At 40.9% G+C, this 14,696-nt stretch overlaps 9 non-coding genes across 9 annotated transcripts; all 9 read left to right on the top strand.

Annotated features, from left to right (window-relative positions):
• The first annotated feature begins 3,078 nt into the window (after nucleotides 1-3,078).
• Nucleotides 3,079-3,152, top strand: trnat-agu (transfer RNA threonine (anticodon AGU)). Its single transcript has one exon. It is a non-coding gene; the product is annotated as a tRNA-Thr (tRNA).
• A 576-nt stretch (nucleotides 3,153-3,728) lies between these two features.
• Nucleotides 3,729-3,818, top strand: trnar-ucu (transfer RNA arginine (anticodon UCU)). Its single transcript is given in 2 exon segments — nucleotides 3,729-3,765; nucleotides 3,783-3,818. It is a non-coding gene; the product is annotated as a tRNA-Arg (tRNA).
• A 155-nt stretch (nucleotides 3,819-3,973) lies between these two features.
• trnat-cgu (transfer RNA threonine (anticodon CGU)) lies at nucleotides 3,974-4,047 on the top strand. The gene has a single exon. It is a non-coding gene; the product is annotated as a tRNA-Thr (tRNA).
• A 562-nt stretch (nucleotides 4,048-4,609) lies between these two features.
• On the top strand, nucleotides 4,610-4,683 carry trnat-agu (transfer RNA threonine (anticodon AGU)). Its single transcript has one exon. It is a non-coding gene; the product is annotated as a tRNA-Thr (tRNA).
• Nucleotides 4,684-11,154: 6,471 nt separating this feature from the next.
• trnat-ugu (transfer RNA threonine (anticodon UGU)) lies at nucleotides 11,155-11,228 on the top strand. Its single transcript has one exon. It is a non-coding gene; the product is annotated as a tRNA-Thr (tRNA).
• Nucleotides 11,229-11,768: 540 nt separating this feature from the next.
• trnat-agu (transfer RNA threonine (anticodon AGU)) lies at nucleotides 11,769-11,842 on the top strand. The gene has a single exon. It is a non-coding gene; the product is annotated as a tRNA-Thr (tRNA).
• A 201-nt stretch (nucleotides 11,843-12,043) lies between these two features.
• Nucleotides 12,044-12,133, top strand: trnar-ucu (transfer RNA arginine (anticodon UCU)). The gene is given in 2 exon segments: nucleotides 12,044-12,080; nucleotides 12,098-12,133. It is a non-coding gene; the product is annotated as a tRNA-Arg (tRNA).
• A 149-nt stretch (nucleotides 12,134-12,282) lies between these two features.
• Nucleotides 12,283-12,356, top strand: trnat-cgu (transfer RNA threonine (anticodon CGU)). Its single transcript has one exon. It is a non-coding gene; the product is annotated as a tRNA-Thr (tRNA).
• Nucleotides 12,357-12,725: 369 nt separating this feature from the next.
• trnar-ucu (transfer RNA arginine (anticodon UCU)) lies at nucleotides 12,726-12,815 on the top strand. Its single transcript is given in 2 exon segments — nucleotides 12,726-12,762; nucleotides 12,780-12,815. It is a non-coding gene; the product is annotated as a tRNA-Arg (tRNA).
• Nucleotides 12,816-14,696: the final 1,881 nt, after the last annotated feature.

Below are 14,696 nucleotides of genomic sequence, written 5' to 3'. Positions count from 1 at the left end.
ATCCAGATAGCTAAAACTGTTAATTCAATTCCTTGCTACAAATACGGTAGAACCATCACTTCTACTACAAAAGACTGCTTTGTAAGTAATCTTCCTGACTTATCTGAATTCCTCAGCATATCCAATAGCTCAGAAAAACTTGATGATGTAATAGAAACTATGGACTCTCTCTTTTCTAGCACTTTAGATACAGTTGCTCCAGTGCGCCTAAAAAAGATTAAGAAAAACAGTGTAACACCGTGGTATAACGATCATACCCGCGCCCTAAAGAGAAAAGCACGAAAAATGGAACGCAGCTGGAGGAAAACAAAACTAGAGGTTTTTCGTACTGCTTGGCGTGAATGTAATTTATCTTATAGGAAAGCATTAAAAACTGCCAGATCGGATTACTTTTCATCTCTCTTAGAAGAAAACAAACATAACCCTAGGTATTTGTTCAATACTGTGGTTAAATTAACTAAAAATATTGCAGCAACAGGTTTAGACATTTCCCAAAAGCACAGCAGTAATGACTTTATGACGTACTTTACCTCCAAGATAGACACTATTAGAGATAAAATTGTAACCATACAGCCGCCCGCTACAGTATCGCATCAGATAGTGCGTTGTAGATCTCCTGAGGAACAATTCCATTCATTCTCTATTATAGGAGAGGAGGAATTGTATAAACTTGTTAAATCATCTAAACCCACAACATGTATGTTAGACCCTATTCCATCTAAGCTACTAAAGGAGGTACTTCCAGAAGTCATAGATCCTCTTCTGAATATTATTAGTTCGTCACTATCATTAGGATATGTCCCCAAAACCTTCAAAATAGCTGTTATTAAGCCACTCATTAAAAAACCACAACTTGACCCCTATGAATTAATTAACTACAGACCAATTTCGAATCTCCCTTTTCTGTCAAAGATACTAGAAAAGGTAGTATCCTCACAATTATGCTCCTTCTTAGAGAAAAATGGTATCTGCGAGGATTTCCAGTCAGGTTTTAGACCATATCATAGTACTGAGACTGCTCTAATTAGAGTAACAAATGACCTGCTATTGTCAAGCGATCGTGGTTGCATCTCTCTATTAGTGCTACTGGATCTTAGTGCCGCATTTGATACTATTGACCACAACATTCTTTTAAATAGACTTGAAAATTATGTAGGCATTAGTGGTAGTGCACTGGCATGGTTCAAATCGTACTTGTCTGACCGTCATCAGTTTGTGGCAATAAATGAAGAGGTATCATTTAGATCGCAAGTGCAGTATGGAGTACCTCAAGGCTCAGTGCTAGGGCCATTACTTTTTACGCTTTACATGTTACCCTTGGGAGATATCATCAGGAAACATGGTGTTAGCTTTCATTGTTACGCTGATGATACTCAGCTCTATATTTCTTCGCAGCCCGGCAAAACATATCCATTCGAAAAACTAACAGAATGCATAGCTGATATTAAAAACTGGATGGCGAATAACTTCTTACTGTTAAATTCTGAAAAAACAGAGGTATTAATTATTGGACCTAAAACCTCCACAAGTAATGACCTAAAACACAGTCTAATACTAGATGGCTGCTCTGTAAATTCGTCATCATCAGTTAGGAACCTAGGCGTCCTATTCGATAGCAATCTCTCCTTTGAGAGCCACATTTCTAGCATCTGCAAAACCGCATTTTTCCATCTTAAAAATATATCGAAATTACGACCTATGCTATCAATGTCAAATGCTGAAACATTAATTCATGCGTTCATGACCTCAAGGATAGATTATTGTAATGCTTTATTGGGTGGTTGTTCTGCACGCTTAATAAACAAACTCCAGCTGGTCCAAAATGCAGCAGCTAGAGTTCTTACTAGAACCAGAAAGTATGACCATATTAGCCCGGTTCTGTCAGCACTGCATTGGCTCCCTATTAAACATCGTATAAATTTTAAAATCTTGCTAATTACTTATAAAGCCCTCAATGGTTTAGCTCCTCAGTACTTGAACGAGCTCCTATCGTATTATAGTCCTTCACGTCCGCTGCGTTCTCAAAATTCTGGCAATTTGATAATACCTAGAATATCAAAATCAACTGCCGGCGGCAGATCATTTTCTTATCTAGCGCCTAAACTCTGGAACAATCTACCTAACACTGTTCGGGAGGCAGACACACTCTGTCAGTTTAAATCTAGATTAAAGACACATCTCTTTAACCTGGCTTACACATAAAATCATTAACACATTTCTATAATTCAAATCCGTTAAAGGATTGTTAGGCTGCATTAATTAGGTCAACCGGAACCGAAAACACCTCCCATAACACCTGATGCACTCGTTGCATCGTAAAAAGAATGGCATCTACGCTAATATTAGTCTGTTTCATTCTTATTCCGAGGTCACCGTAGCCACCAGATCCAGCCTGTATCTGGATCAGATGGTCACTCCAGTCCCCCGGATCCAGTCCGTACCCAGCTTAGATCGTGGATCACCACCTAGAGATGACTTCAATAGCTGTGGATGTCAACCAGATGAGCTCCAAGGCGGATCATCAATAAAGACCTCGCCAACCTTGACGGCCATTGGCACTACACCACAGGATCCTGATGAGTTCTCTACAATCAGACATTGGTACAAACTGTTGTTTGGTCTGGCCAGAGGAGAACTGGTCCCCCGACTGAGCCTGGTTTCTCCCAAGGTTTTTTTCTCCATTTCTGTCACCTGTGGAGTTTTGATTCCTTGCCGCTGTCGCCTCTGGCTTGCTTAGTTGGGGACATTTTCCAGCGATATCGTATACTATTTGAACTGAACTGACGATGATATCACTGAATTCATTGATGAACTGCCTTTAACTGAAAATTGATTGTTACAATAATGCGTTACTTACACACTATTGTGCTGTTTAAATACTGTGCAGTTGCTTTGACACAATCTGTATTGTAAAAGGCGCTATATAAATAAAGGTGACTTGGCTAGCAAAACATGCCCAAGAACCAATTCAGTGAGGTATGGCAATCACTGTCTTGCATCAAATGGAGGCAGCAGGACGTACGAAGTGTTTATTCATGCATCGTCTAAGACGCCATCCCCACAATTAGCATGCGGGTTGGCGCCGTGGCTTAGTTGGTTAAAGCGCCTGTCTAGTAAACAGGAGGTCCTGGGTTTGAATCCCAGCGGTGCCTTGCAAATGGCAGCTTGGACCTGTTTGCCCTCCCTTGGACCTGAGGCCCTTACAGTGCCTCTGCCTTTCAAACGACACTGGACACTGCAATTGTGCAGAGACCCGAGGGCCTGTCCTTCCTGCAGAGAGAGAACGTGCTCTCTTACTGTTGGACGGCCACAGACCCGGAAGGTCAGCCTGGGTTTCAATCCGAGCAATGCCTCTGGTTGCGCGCCACAATACAGCCAACGGCGAATGGAGACACATAGAAGCTCGAGGACAGCGGGCGGTTTCCCTTGCAAAACTACCCTCTCACCTGCTTTTGAAGGATAGGATCCTAGGCTAACTGGTCCCACCAAGGAGGCGCCGTGGCTTAGCTGGTCAAAGCGCATCCCAGTGGTGCCTTTCCATCAGTGGCTCTCTCTCGCCTCGTTGTTGGATGGGAGATCCCGACGAGACTCTGTTTTTGAGCCATGCCTAAATTGTGCAAAGACCTGAGGACCTGTCTTTCTGCCCACACAGCGTGCCACTCAGCCGAGCTGGACAGGCACAAATCTGTAAGAAAAGGGCTCAGTGGCCCAGCCTGGCATACCTACAGGGCTCTGTAGCGCAATGGATAGCGCATTGGACTTCTAGACTGACAGATGAGGCCATTCAAAGGTTGTGGGTTCGAGTCCCACCAGAGTCGTGGCTTTTGGCTTTCTTGTAACTCTCATACTGTGCAGAGTTGCCCTCAGGGAGTAGAAATTTGTAGACATTCTCTTTTATGCGTACCAACACCTGGCCAGCCTCTGGATGTTTTGACCCTTGAAGTAACCCTTCCGACAACCCTGCATGCGGTTTGGCGCCGTGGCTTAGTTGGTTAAAGTGCCTGTCTCGTAAACAGGAGATCCTGGGTTCAAATCCCAGCGGTGCCTTGGACGATTTTCCAGTCCAGCAAGCGCAATCTTTTCAAAAGCGACCTGCAATCAGGGATAGCGAGTGGTTAATTTTGCAAACCACCCCGACTCAGTTGTCGGCAAACGCCTGGCCTATTCTCTGGAAGGCTGGAGCGTCTGAGTCGTTCTCCCGGAGGGCGAACGTGCTGCCCGGCTAGTCTAGTAAACAGGAGATCCTGCGTTCGAATCCCAGCGATGCCTTTGGTAGCGTGCCAGAATACTGCCGAGCTTGTGTTTACCAAAAAACGGACGGCAAATGGGGACACAGAGGAGCTCGAGTTGTGATTTTTGCCATTTTGTTAAGCCCATCATGCGCAATGTTGCAATCGGACAGCAGAAACCATTTGGAGGCCTCCTGTTCTCAGCGTAAATTGATTTAAAGAAAATGTCAATCATATTTAAAAGCTAGCAAAACATGCCCAAGAACCAATTCAGTGAGGTATGGCAATCACTGTCTTGCATCAAATGGAGGCAGCAGGACGTACGAAGTGTTTATTCATGCATCGTCTAAGACGCCATCCCCACAATTAGCATGCGGGTTGGCGCCGTGGCTTAGTTGGTTAAAGCGCCTGTCTAGTAAACAGGAGATCCTGGGTTCGAATCCCAGCGGTGCCTTGCAAATGGCAGCTTGGACCTTTTTGCCCTCCCTTGGACCTGAGGCCCTTACAGTGCCTCTGCCTTTCAAACGACACTGGACACTGCAATTGTGCAGAGACCTGAGGGCCTGTCCTTCCTGCAGAGAGAGAACGCGCTCTCTTACCGTTGGACGGCCACAGACCCGGAAGGTCAGCCTGGGTTTGAATCCGAGCAATGCCTCTGGTTGCGCGCCACAATACAGCCAACGTCGTGCTTGACGGCGAATGGAGACACATAGAAGCTCGAGGATCCTAGGCTAACTTGTCCCACCAAGGAGGCGCCGTGGCTTAGCTGGTCAAAGCGCATCCCAGCGGTGCCTTTCCATCAGTGGCTCTCTCTGGCCTCGTTGTTGGATGGGAGATCCCGACGAGACTCTGTTTTTGAGCCATGCCTAAATTGTGCAAAGACCTGAGGACCTGTCTTTCTGCCCACACAGCGTGCCACTCAGCCGAGCTGGACAGGCACAAATCTGTAAGAAAAGGGCTCAGTGGCCCAGCCTGGCATACCTACAGGGCCCTGTGGCGCAATGGATAACGCATTGGACCCCAGAGGGCGATAGTGAGTTACCAGGAAGTGTTTGGCTGCAGTAGGGAGAGGAAGGCTCTCCTCCATTTTGTGTTAATTTTTGTTTTGTTTTGGCGTTATAAGTGTTATTTGTAAAGTCTTTACATTTTTTTTTCTAATTTTTTCCTCCCTACAGCATATGCTGTTGGGGGGGAACGTTTTATTTTTGTTTTTGTGTGTTTAAGCACATTTTTTTTTCGTTTGTTTGTTTTCGTTTGGGTGCATAATGGCGGACGGACGCACGGTAACAGACATGGATACGGCTGGAGGAACGCGAGAGGTTGACGGACACGGATCTGAAATAAGACGACGAGACGGGAATACAATGGATGGTCATAAAAGGATTAACAGGACAAAGATGGATTATTTAAAAGAAGCTACAGTGAGTGTGGATATTTCGAATGTGAACGCGAGGGCGGAGGACATCATAAAAGCAGTGACGGAAAGGATTGGAAAAGGAAACATTTTAGCGGTAAGACCAAAGCAAAACAAAGAATATGAAGTGACTGTAGAAAACGTGGAAGACGTGGAGGCATTGGTGGAAGGATTAAAAATCAAGGACACGATGTGTGAAGTTAAAAGGCTCCAAAATAGAGACTATGTTGTTTCGTTCATGCACCTGCCTGTTTATATAGACGATCGAGAGATTTTAGAAAAATTGGAAGGGTGGGGAGTTACCCCTATTTCGGGCATCAAAAGACGAGTGTATCCGGGCACGACCATTGAAGATGGAACGAGATTTATTAAGTCTCGTTTTCCTAAGGAGGTTGCCTCTCTCCCATATAGCACAAAGCTAGATACAGCTGAAGGGTTTCAGTATTTCAGGGTGATGCACAGCCATCAGATTAAAACCTGTCGGCTGTGTATGAGCCCTGAACATATCATGAAAGACTGCCCTGACTTTAAGTGCTATAAATGTGAGGAGAGAGGACATTTTGCGAGAGAGTGTAACGCGGTGAGATGCCCGGATTGCCAAAAAGTTTTAACTAAATGCGAATGCTGGTTTGAGCAAGACGTGACTCATATGAACGGGCAGGTGCATGAACGAGACAACGCGTCGGTGGGGGAAGATGACGCTGTGCCAGAACGGAGTGAGGAGGGAGAGGAAATAAACGAAAGTTATGGAGAGCCGATAGAGATGGAAAAACCAAGCGATGATAATTTACAAGGGGTGACAGAGATTGAAGATAAAAGAACTACTGATGGGAACACAGAGAGTATGATGGAGGAACAAGAAAACAATGAACAGTTAAAGGAGATCCAAAATAAAGAGGATAAAGGAAATTCAGAGCAAACGGAGCAGGAGGAAGGACTACTGGAACAAGTGGATTCATCTGAAAGACTGGAAAAAGTGAAGGAAGGAAAAGAGGACTCAAACAGTACATGTGAAGGAAAAGAGAAAAGAACAGCGATCACAAATAGAAGAAGGCGTAAACTCAAGGTAAAACCAAACTTAGAAGGAATAAGGAAAAGTCTTATGAACAAAGAGTTAGGGAAGAACAGATATGAAGTATTAAAAGAGGCAAGTGAAATGGACTAATGATATGGTTTTTTTAAGTGATTTAATTTATTTATTTTTCTTTTATCTTTTAATGGTTTTAAATTGTGTTAGTTTTAATGCAAGAGGACTGATGGATATGGGTAAATTTACGAGAGTACAAGAAAAATGCAAATACCAAGATATTATTGCCTTACAAGAAACAAACTGGAATCAAAATGTGATGTTTGATATTAAGAAGAGGTGGGATGGAGGAGTTTTATATAACAATGGAGATGGGAGATCTGGGAGAGGTGTTGCTTTTTTAATGAAGGATGATGTGTTTAAAGAAAGTAAAATTGTGTATAAGGATTCAATAGGTAAATGTTTAATGATAGAGATGAAATATGAGGGGAAAATTTTGTGTTTAGTAAATGTACATGCACCTGGAGAAGGAAAAGAAAAAAAAGAGTTTTTTTATGTTTTAAGAAATATTGTAAACAAGTACAAGGAATAAGAAATACTGTTTTTAGTAAACAAGATATGGCAGAAGGAATGGTTTTTAAAGGAGATATGGGGAGGAATGAATTAAAAATTCTAATGGAAGAAAATAATATAATAGATGTTTGGAGAGAAAGAAATGAAAGAAAAAAGGAATTTTCAAGGAGACAAATAGTAGGGAATTTTGTATGCCAAACTAGAATCGACTATATTTTATGCAAAAGAAGAATGGAGAATCTTATCGAAAAGATTAAGTACGAGGAAACCAGTTTCAGTGACCATAAGTTTTTATTTTTTAGCTTGGACGGGGGTAAAAAGCAACAAGGACCGGGAGTTTGGATTTTAAATACACAGATTTTAAAAGATGAAGGTTATGTATTGAGAGTTAAAGAAATTATAGAGAAAGAAATGAAAAACAAATTGTATAAAGAGGATAAAAGAATATGGTGGGAAAACGTAAAATTTCTAATAAAAAAGTTCTCTATAAAATATTGTAGTTTAACACAGAAGTGTAAAAGGTTAAAAGAAAGAGAAATAAAAGAGAGTATGGAAACGGAATTGAAAAAGGATATCAAAGATATAGAAAAGATAAAAGAAATGGAAGAGAAACTGAAAGAAATAGAAGAAAATAAATATGAAGGAGCGAGGCTTAGGAGCAAAGCAAAATATGTGGTAGAGGGAGAAAAATGCACAAAGTTTTTTTTTGATTTGGAAAAAAAGAGAGGAAAAGCTGAAACAATAAAAGAAATAAGGGGAAAAAATGGAGAAATTGTAGAAGCAAATGATAAGATCTTAGAGGAAATAAGGTATTTCTATGAGGATTTGTTTAGTGCAAGAGGAGTAGAAAAAGAGGAAGAAGAGAAACTGTTAAAGCTGATAAAAACGAAAGTAAACGAGAAAGATAAAGAAGAGTGTGATCAAGAAATTAGAGAAGAGGAGATCGAAAGAGCAATAGGAGAACTGAATAAAAGGAAAAGCCCAGGAATAGATGGATTGGGAGCTGAGTTTTATGTATGTTTTAAGGGAGTTTTAACAATGATTTTAAATGGGGTTTTTAAAGAGATTTTTGAAAAAGAAGAAATTAATGAAAGAACAGGGATGGGGTTAATGAAATTGATATATAAAAGAAAAGGGGAAAAAGTAGATTTAAAAAATTTTAGACCTATTACGATGCTAAACACGGATCTTAAAATTTTAGCAAAGGTTTTAGCAAACAGATTAAAGGGAGTAATACCGAGTATAATTACGACAAACCAAGCGTATGGAGTCAAAGGAAGAGACATTGCGGATATAACAATGAGTATAAGGGATATGATATGGTACATGAAAGAAAAGAAAGAAGAGGGGTATATAATTAGTGTGGATTTTGAAAAGGCTTTTGATAGGGTTGAGCATGAGTATTTATTTGATGTTTTAAGGGAATTTGGTTTTGGAGAGATTTTTTCTAAATGGATTGAGATTTTATATAAAGGTGCGTTAACAAAGATTAAGTGTAATGGTTTTTTAACAGATTGTTTTAAAATTACAAGATCGATTAGACAAGGGTGTCCGCTTTCGGCTCTATTGTATTCACTCGTGGCAGAACCGCTGGGACTATTAATAAAACAGAAGAAAGGAATAATAGGAATAGAAATCGAAAATAAAGAGGTAGAGGGGAAAATCTTTCAATATGCTGATGACACGACAATTATAGTTAAAACGAAGGAAAGTGTTAAAGAGGTCATGAAAGCTTTGAATGAATACTGTAGAGGATCAGGAAGTAAAGTAAACGAGGATAAGACAGTGTATATGAGACTTGGCAAAGCTATGGTTGTAACAGATTGTTTTGATTCTAAAGAAGTGGAGGAAATGAAGATTTTAGGAATTTTAATGGGGAAAAATGAAAAGAAAACAAGAGACGAAATGTGGGATCAGCTGATAATGGAGATAGAGCGGAGGTTAAACTTTTGGAAAATGAGAGCACTAAACTTGAAGGGAAAGGTTTTAATATGGAATGTCTTAATGGTATCTAAAGTATGGTATGTTTTATATGTTACTGATATACCGGTGTGGATTGAAAAGAGGCTGAAGAAATGTGTTATGAATTTTTTATGGGACGGAAAACCGCCAAGAATTGCATATAATACGATTCTAGGAGAGGTGGAAAAGGGAGGTTTGAATTTAATGGACGTGGAGCAGCGGAAAAATGCTTTAAGAGTGAAAGTTGTAAAAAAATATTTAAACGAAGAGAATAAAACAGAATGGAAGAAAACAATGAAATACTTTTTGAACAAATGTGGGGATTTTAAAATGGGAGACGACGTATTGTGGATGAAAACTAAAATGTGGATGACTGAAGGACTACCAAATTTTTACCGAGAAATGTTTAGCGCATGGGGAAAGTTTTTATCGAAAGTTGAGTATGAACCACGCGGAAGAGAAGCAATTTTAAACCAACCTTTGTTTTTAAATCAAAACGTTTTAAAACAAGGGAAAGAACTGTTTTTTAGGAAATGGATGGGAGTAGGTATCACAAAAATAAGAGATGTCTTATATGAATTTAAAGAAGGTTTTTTAAGTACACAATATATTGTGGACACGATGGAGGAAGCAAAGGAAGAATACAATGTACAGGAATTAGAAAATAAGTATGAAGATATAAAGAATGCAATACCTAAAGAATGGATTGAAAGAGTTAACAATGCAGAAGAAGACTCAAAAGACAAAAACATTTCTGTAAGAGTGGGGGAAAATCTGCATGTGTTTAAAGATTGTACTGTCAGGATCTTATATTGCATGTGTTTAAAGATTGTACTGTCAGGATCTTATATGCTGTTTTTAGAGATGATTTGTTTAAAGAACCGATTGTAAATAAGTACTGGGAAAGAAAATTCAAAGATTTAAAGAAAGAATGTATATGGAGAAACATGAGAGGGAAATGTGTGGAGATAAAGTTGGAATGTTTAGACTATTTTATAAGACATAAAGTGATTTTCACTGACTCTGTTTTATATAAGATTGAAAGAGAAGAAACTGCTGTTTGTAAAGTGTGCCAAAAAGAAGTGGAATGGATTTTACACATGTTTTTATACTGTAAAGAATTGGAGGGATTTTTAAAGAAATGTAAAGAAGTGGTTAAAGGTTTGACAGAGGGGTGGGACGAAAATGTAATGGAATGGGACAGAGTGATGATGTTTGGATGGGAAAAGAAGGGAAAAAACAAAAAGTTAATAAACTTATGGATAAGTTTAATGAAAAGTGCAATATGGGAAAGAAGAAATGTGGCTAAAAAAGAAAAAGTGGTTTTAGATGTTTGGACTTTGTTTAAAAGAAAAACAGAACTGTACATTAAAACACTGCATGGGTATTTTAAATGTGAAAACAGATTGAATGAATTTTATCATGTCTTTACACTTCAAGTTTATCAAGTTTTAAAGGATCTTTTGTGTGCCAGAACGTGAAAATGATTAAATGTGAAAATGATTGTATTTATTTTATGATTAAATGATTTGTTTACAATAACAGTTATTTTTTATTTATTTTTTTTCTAAAAACAGGGATAGCTAGGGCAGCGAGTGGGTAATTTTGCAAATCGCCCAGACTCAGTTGTCGGCAAACGCCTTAAAGCTGTCCAGCGCACGGTCAGCCAACCCTTGGCCTCTTCTCTGGAAGCCTGGATCGTCTGAGTCACCCTCCCGGAGGGCGAACGTGCTGCCAGGCTAGTCTAGTAAACAGGAGATCCTGCGTTCGAATCCCAGCGATGCCTTTGGTTGCGCGCCACAATACCGCCGAGCTCGTGCTTTAACAAAACACGGACGACGAATGGGGACACAGAGAAGCTCGAGGTTAGCGGGCGGTTTCTCTTGCAACACTACCCTCTCACCTGCTTTTGAAGGATAGCATCCCAGGCTAACGGATCCAACCAAGGTGGCGCCGTGGCTTAGCTAATCAAAGCGCCTGTCTTGTAAACAGGAGATCCTGGGTTCGAATCCCAGCGTTGCCTTTCCACCGGTGGCTGTCTCTGGCCTCACTGTTGGATGGGAGACCCCAACTACACTGTATATTTTTGAACCGTGCCTCAATTGTGCAAAGACCTGAGGACCTGTCTTTCTGCCCACACAGCGTGCCACTCGGCTGAGCTGGATAGGCACAAATCTGTAAGAAAAGCCCTCAGTGGCCCAGCCTCGCATATTGAACGGCTCTGTGGCGCAATGGACAGTGCATTGGACTTCTAGAATTCCAGATGATGCCTTTCAAAGGTTGTGGTTTTGAGTCTCACCAGAGTCACGCTTTTTGCCATTTTGTTAAGCCCATACTGCACAGTGTTGCCCTCGCACAGCAGAAACCATTTTGAGGCCTCCTGTTCTCAGCGTACATTGATTAAAAAAAGTCAATCATATTTAAAAGGTAACAAAACATGCCCAAGAACCAATTCATTGAGGTATGGCAATCACTGTCTTGCATCAAGTGGAGGCAGCAGGATGTTCGAAGTGTTGATTCATGCATCCTCTGAGCCGCCCTTCCCACGCCTAACAAGAGGAGTGGCGCCGTGGCTTAGTTGGTTAAAGCGCCTGTCTAGTAAACAGGATATCATGGGTTCGAATCCCAGCGGAGCCTTGCAAATGACAGGTTGAATCTTTTTGCTCTCCCTTGGACCTGAGGCCCTTACAGTGCCTCTGCCTTTCAAACGACACCGCAATTGTGCAGAGACCCTAGGGCCTGTCCTTCCTGCAGAGAGAGCCTGCGCTCTCTTACCGTTGGACGGCCACAGACCCGAAAGGTCAGCCTTCACACGGCTCTGCTTGCTACCTCCTTATGGGCTCTGTGGCGCAATGGATAGCGCATTGGACTTCTAGACTGCCAGACGAGGCCATTCAAAGGTTGTGGGTTCGAGTCCCACCAGAGTCGTGGCTTTTGGCTTTCTAGTAACTCTGTGCAGTGTTGCCCTCAGGCAGTAGAAATTTGTAGACATTCTCTTTTAAGCGTACCAGCACCTGGCCCGCCTCTGGATGTTTTGATCCTCTGAGTCACCCTCCCGACAGCCTTGTATGCGGTTTGGCGCCGTGGCTTAGTTGGTTAAAGCGCCTGTCTCGTAAACAGGAAATCCTGGGTTCAAATCCCAGCGGTGCCTTGGGCGGCTTTGCAGTCCAACAAGCGCAAGCTTTTCCGAAAGCGATCCGGAAACAGGGATAGCTAGGGCAGCGAGTGGGTAATTTTGCAAATCGCCCAGACTCAGTTGTCGGCAAACGCCTTAAAGCTGTCCAGCGCACGGTCAGCCAACCCTTGGCCTCTTCTCTGGAAGCCTGGATCGCCCTCCCGGAGGGCGAACGTGCTGCCAGGCTAGTCTAGTAAACAGGAGATCCTGCGTTCGAATCCCAGCGATGCCTTTGGTTGCGCGCCACAATACCGCCGAGCTCGTGCTTTAACAAAACACGGACGGCGAATGGGGACACAGAGAATGGGGACACCTTCACGCGGCTCTGCTTGCTACCCCCTTATGGGCTCTGTGGCGCAATGGATAGCGCATTGGACTTCTAGACTGCCAGACGAGGCCATTCAAAGGTTGTGGGTTTGAATCCCACCAGAGTCGTGGCTTTTGGCTTTCTAGTAACTCTCATACTGTGCAGTGTTGCCCTCAGGCAGCAGAAATTTGTAGACATTGGCTGCATCCGAAATCGCATACTTCCATACTATTTAGTAGGCAAAAAGCAGTAGGCGAAGAAAAAGTATGCATGAAATCTCAAACACCACAAAAGAGTAGGTGAGATTTACCAGGATGAAGCACTTTTTCTCGCGAGATTCAGGTGTACGTATACCTAAGTATCGTTCGAATATGCCTACTTACCTACTATATAGTAGGCGAAATGGGTACGTGAGAAGAGTAACCACAAAAGAGTAAGCGAGAGATCCCCGGATGCCTACTGCATCCCGCCCAGATTTCGAAGTGCCGATCGAGGGATACTTTTCTACTTTTCTATCCCAGAAGCCCACGGGAGATCAATACGTCATCATCGAACGTGATGGAGAACAGCAACGAGGGTGTTTCCAAAAGTGAGTAACCTTACGCTGTTCCTTGTGTCACAATCGCATAGAACAAACTGTTAAATCGCTTAAGGTGTAACAGTATAGTATATTTGTGATTGTCCTGTAAAAACATGTTGTACATGTATAGCAAACAGGGGAGATCCAGTAAACACACGTATATCTCCAAAGTGAATGTACATAAACCACATACATCTTAAAGATGATTGTTAAATGTCTATTTAATATGTGATAGGAAAAAGTTCGAAAAGAATTGCAGATGAGCACGTAATAGACATCTGAGTGTTGTGTGCTGTTACAGTAGAATTCACTGTTGTCAACACTGTTTACTTTATATGAATGGAATGTAAATAAACGCATGTACATATAGTAACTAAACATAACTGATCTTTTTTATTTGTCCATTCATATTGTTGATAAATTCAGGAGCATTTGTGTTGGATAAAATGCGAGTGTAAATGCAGTGTTGAGCACATGACTTTACTTTGAATAAAGCTTTGTTTTATGTGTCTTTGACTTGTATTTATTTAACATCAAGGTTACTTTTATTTATTCTTTTACAAATTTATTCGTGTTTCTTGTTGTCAGTTAATAAAATATAGCATTAATTCATTACTTGACTGAGAATTGAGATGTATTCACATTGACTGCATAGTCATGAATATGTCATGCATATGGCGTATTAAAAAATGCATGTAGTTCGTAATATTCATTTAATCATAATGCATTAAAATTGCATGTGTTGTTTTTTGTTATTTATAATCCTCAGGGATGAAACAAGAGAAATGCCACAATAAAAAGAGGAAAACAAAGGAGATTTCAAGCCAGTTTTGCGTGTGGATAAACAATTTTGCACATAAATAAATTAAAAACATTCAAGTGGTTACGATTTTAGGTTTTCAAAAATAACATCTTTAAGGACTAAACTGGGTTATAGCCTAAAAACGTACTACAATCATAAAGGTATCTGTTTCTTCTGGAAGACCACAAAATGAGAAATTTGATCAACATCATAATATATACAAATAGATAATATATACAAATAGATTAATTAAACCTGTCGCTCATATCTTTTAAATTGTTGCTCTTGTTTTAACGTCGTAGATCACATGATAACGTCATCATGGCGGATCGCATTCATACTTAACGAGATTTGGCTGTAAAGTAGTTACTCTTTTAGCGTTTGTTAAGTACCTACTTATTGAAATTAAGTACCTACTCATTAAGTATGCGATTTCGGATGCAGCCAGTGACCGATTTCATTAGGAAATATGATTCGCTATATAGGGACTACAGTGTCACTAAATGAAGCATCACAGTGGCAAACAATTCATTTCACAGTTGTATTTGCAATTCTCTAAACAAGTTGTACTGATTTAAACACTTTAAATTGTTAAGAGCACACACCTTTCTTCAGTTTGAATCCCAG

Source organism: Garra rufa, chromosome 1, assembly GCF_049309525.1.
Source record: "Garra rufa chromosome 1, GarRuf1.0, whole genome shotgun sequence".
NCBI lineage: Eukaryota > Metazoa > Chordata > Actinopteri > Cypriniformes > Cyprinidae > Garra > Garra rufa.
Note: the sequence above shows the minus strand (reverse complement) of the source record. Positions and strands in the feature narration are given on the sequence as shown.